Source organism: Acinonyx jubatus, chromosome C1 (genome assembly GCF_027475565.1).
Source record: "Acinonyx jubatus isolate Ajub_Pintada_27869175 chromosome C1, VMU_Ajub_asm_v1.0, whole genome shotgun sequence".
In the NCBI taxonomy this organism is placed as follows: Eukaryota; Metazoa; Chordata; class Mammalia; order Carnivora; family Felidae; genus Acinonyx; species Acinonyx jubatus.
This window is the reverse complement of record NC_069381.1, coordinates 22,094,537-22,099,029: the sequence shown is the minus strand read 5'-3', so window position 1 is coordinate 22,099,029 and position 4,493 is coordinate 22,094,537. Positions and strand designations below refer to the sequence as shown.

Here is a 4,493-nt window from a genome sequence, read left to right as displayed (position 1 = left end):
AAGTCAGATTGCCCGTGAAGTGCAGGGGGGGAAGCCACCAGAGAGTTTAAGCAGGGGAGGGACTTTAATGATTCACCTTTCAGGAAGATCCCCCTGGCTGCCATGGAAACAGATGAGAAGAAGAGACTAGAGCGGATGGGGGACCCATTAGGGTCCAGGCGAGTTTAATGAAGTTGGTGCAAGGTGGAGGCAGAGAGACAGGACCAGTTGTAACAGCTACTGAATCCGTGGCTCCCGAGTTTCTGGCCCAGGTCCTGAAGCCCCCAGTGAACAGGAACTCGAGGGCGCAGAAGCGAGAACCCCAAGGAGTCCGGGGCAGGGGGAGAGGAGCTCAGTGTGGAGGGAGGCCTCCCCTGGGAGCAGTGAGTTCTGTAGGAGTGAACCAGGAAGGACAGGGTTGGGTGCACCAGCGGGAGCCAGGAGCCGCCTTGGGTCTTGGGAAAGATCTGCCTTGTGCAAGGACGTCGGGAAGCCCATGCAGTCCCGTGCAGCCTGCATCTGGACAAGGGACCAGTAAGGCACCAAACGACGGCCATAAGTCTCTTCTTTCCACCTAATTGTTTCAGTCTATTAGTGGTGGTGGGAGGGGGCACAGCACGAGGCAGGGCAGTGACGCAAAGGTCCTCCGTTGCCTCCTAATGGGCAGAACCCAGACATGCATCTCAGACCCCAACAAAGGTCCCGGGTCCCCGCATCCTTCCCTCTGCCCTCCAGCCCTGGGGTCAGGAAGTGGGTGAGATTAGGGGATCTCTGGCGGGCGCAAACGCCAGGAGGTTGGGGTGTCTTTTCCCAGTGGGCCAGTTTTGTGTGGCAGAAGGATTAGCTGTGGGACGCTGGACAAGTCGCTCCCCCTGTCTGAGGCCTTGCTTTCCTCCTGTGGGAAATGGGCTCACGCCTGCCTCACAGGACCGATGTGAGCCCTGAGGGAGACGACACCCACGGAGCCAGGTGCTGGGCCCGGGCCCCAGCAGGTGTCCACGTGGGTGAGCCCTGTCCACCCCGCAGAGAGCTTGGCATCGACAGCGCCCCTAGAAGCCAGCCCTGCGTCATTGTGCCTTCCCCCTAGCCATCTCCTCTCCCCCATCCGACAGTCCAGGCGTTGGCCAGACGGCCACCAAGTCCCCTTCTAGCCTGACGGCGCGGGAGCCCTTATCTCCTTACTGAGGAGCAGCCTCAGCCCTAGCTCTCCCCACCGCACCCCAGCCTCGTGAGCATTCAGAGCCCCTGGGAGCCCCCCCGCTCATCTCCTGGAGCTGCGGGAGGAGAGGGGACCGGCAGTGACCAAGGGCCCGCTGTGTGCGGGCCCTGGGCTCCCAGGGACAGATGTGCCCTGTGCCCTCTGAGTTCGCGTGTGGGCAGGAGGGCGGGAGGCAGAACCCCAGGACGGACACTGGACACGCCCCCCTACCCCCAAGGAGCAGGACACTTACCTGGGAGACCCGAAGACAGATGGCGCGGGGTGCACGTGAGCGCAAGGGGAGGCCGCGCTGGCCCTCCGGCCTGTCAGCAGCGGCAATACTTAGACTTCTACAAAACAGGCAATAATTAGACTCCTACAGAAGTCCTCTTGTTTCTCCCCGGGGCCACGAGCCCTTCAGAAGGGATGTTTCCTGCCAGGTCGCCCCCGAACACGCGTTTGTCACAGGCTATTGTGTAAATCCATTTTTGGCCCATTGAAGAGATGTGATTTATCCACTTGACTGGCCTTAGCGCTCCTTCTCCAAACTCGCAAAATGTGGCTGCTATTAGGAGTCCAGAGAGGAGCTATAAAACATGCGGGGGCCAGGCACGCGGGCTCTGAGCCGCCTCGGGCTGCAGGGGAGAGTCGAGGGAGGGGCTAGGGGGTCACGCCACTCCGGACAGGACAGGCGTCAGTCCCCAGGGAGAAAACGTGTGCTGTCAGAGAAGGAAGGGCCAGCTCAGGTCTGCTCCCACCACCAGGCTTACTGAGGCCCTACTGTGTGCGGGCCTGGGGCACAGTGGTGAGCGGGGAGCGCCCTGCCCCCAGGAGCCTGAGTCTGGTGCGGGGAGGCAGGAAGACCAGGAGAATGATGCGGGACAGATGCGGGCCAGACGCAGGGAAGAAAGTACAACAGGGTGATGTCCGAAGTCTGGCTCTGGGCGGGTCGGCAATGCCCGTGGTGGGGCTGGTGAGCGAGTCTTTCCCAGAAGCAAATCTTGAATCTTCCAGCTGAGGCCTCAATAAGGAGACCAAGCAGTTAGTTCTGCCTGGGGCGGAGGGGAAGGGTTCCAGGGAGGAGGAGACACCTGATCCATGCCTGGCAGATGCTTAGAATCACACCAGGTGGGAGAGAGGAAGTGAATTCCAGACGGTGTAAAAGCCACCCCCCCCACCCGCCCCCCAGCAGAGCAGTGCAGGTTTACAGCTCGTTGGGGGAATGTTTATTGTAGCCAGAAGTGGGGCTGCAAGTGACAGACCTGAAATCTGTGCTCAGGAGCTGGGCTGCTATATCCTAAGGCGAGGGACTCCAGAAATGTCAAAGCCGCAAGCAAGCCACACCTCTGAGGCCGATGCTCCTGACTTGTAACACCCCTTCCAGCTGGAAAGCTCCAGGAGCCAGACCTGCAGAGGCTGCTGACTTCAGTGGGGTGGAAACTGAACACGCATAGACATGCACTCAGACAGATGTGAGTGTCACGAAATCCTGGGCTTCACGGAGACCAGGGCTGGTGGGGTGGGGGGAGAGCTGGACCTTGGTCGCCAAGGCCTCCTCTCGCAGGGTCCTCCCCGCGAGGGACACAGCCAAGTGCAGAAATTTCCACCCTCCTCCAAACAGCGACTCACTGGAAGTGATAGCAGCTTCGGGACCTGCCACTGCTCCTGCCCTGAGCCCTGGCCCAGCGCCCTGGGGAGCAGGTCCCCCCCCCCCCCCCCCCCCGCCGAAAGCCAGCCCCAAACAAGCCCTGAAGCAGCCTCCCTCTCCTATTTTAGATCAACCAGCCAGGCTTCCTTCTGGGAGCAGCAGGCGCTCGTTTCTCTCCTGGGCTCACTAGATCGGTAGGACCCCGCGACTCTCCCAGCAGGCGACAGAGGGAAAAGTTTTCAGAATTTCAGGCCCTTTGATGGAGAAAGTCTGCCTAATAAATGATTGAGAAGAACCCCGGCTTCCTGAGAACTATCGCGAGCAGTGAGGGCGCCCGGTTCTCCCAGCAAAGCAGAGCCTCGGAGCGCTCCGGTGGAGGTTGAGAAAAGCCTCTGCTTAAAGATGAGTCAGGAAAGGCAAGCCAGCTGGGGTGGGAACAGCCTGGCCACGCCAGGGGAGGGCCAGTGCAGGGAGGGCGCCTGCTTCAGGTAGGGATGTAACCGGGCGGTTAGTGATTAGAAGCATACACTCCGACGGACCTGAGTAGGAGACCCCGGTCTGTGCCCATCACACAAGGTCAGAAGCCCACGCTCATCCTTTCTTCCAAATGGCCAGACAGATGGAGAGGCCACGGCCAAAGGCAGCACCAGGTTTTCAGCGGCCCGTAGGAAACAGAACCCTTCCCCTCCCAGCATCCAGGCATAAACCCCAGAGAAGGGCTCTGATTGGCCTGGCTTGAACCATGTGCCTACCCCTGCACCAATCACGGTAGCCACGTGGGTCACATGCTCACGCCTCCTGGGGAGCGTGGTCGTTGATTGGCACCCAGACAGGAAACAGGAAGTGGGGGCGGGGCAAACAAGAAAGGGCTTAAAGAGCTGGTAGCAGAAGGGTGGCGTGAGAAGGGGGCGGGGGTGGGGAGGGGGTTGCTGTGCGGCCCCTTCCAGCCACACCTCTCCTGGACTCCATAGTCCGGCCTTCCAGATTGTTTACAGGGCCCTGGTGCTGTGCTCTGTGTCGCCTTACCTCCCTGCCTTGCCCATGCGTTCAGTCTGCTTTGGATGACTTCCCCGCCACCAGGAAGGGAAAGCACAGTCCCTTCTTTAAGTCTCGGGTGTCACCTCCGCTGCTGAGCCTTCAGTCCTGGCTCCGACATCCTGTGTTGCCCTCCCGCAGCAGCCTGGGAAACAGTGCTGATCGTGAGGATGACGGTGACCGTGACGATGATGAAGATGAACGCGTGACTTTTCCCATTGTTTCTCTTCTGTTCGCACCCCCACCCCTGCTCGAGAACAGACATTTAATCTTATGCTGCCCTATTTCCCTACTGCCTCGAACATCACCAGGCACATGATAGCCATCAGTGGTTGTCTTTCAAATGAATCAGCGAATGAACCAGTTGAAGTTATTGGCAGAACTGGTCTGGAAAGGGTGGCTACTCCCCATGTGCTGGAACCAGGTGCTGGTTCAAGGGTCCTGGGGAGATCTCCCTGTCCCAGATGAGATTCCTCATAGGCATCGTGGACAAGTCCCTTCCCCTCTCTGACCTCAGTTTCTTCATTTCTGAAATGGAGGGCTGGGCTCCCTGACCTGTAACCTGTTCCATCCTGTGAGTCATGGAGAAACACAGGGCCTTGGGAAACACAGGGCCAACGTTGGGTCCCTGGA

General features: G+C 59.6%; 1 long non-coding RNA gene across 1 annotated transcript; it reads right to left on the bottom strand.

The window, feature by feature from the left end:
• Positions 1 to 293: 293 nt before the first annotated feature.
• Positions 294 to 4,246, bottom strand: LOC128311968 (uncharacterized). The gene is made up of 3 exons (XR_008290739.1): positions 3,365 to 4,246; positions 1,431 to 1,527; positions 294 to 635 (listed from the first exon to the last, which is right to left on the bottom strand). It is a non-coding gene; the product is annotated as an uncharacterized LOC128311968 (long non-coding RNA).
• Positions 4,247 to 4,493: the final 247 nt, after the last annotated feature.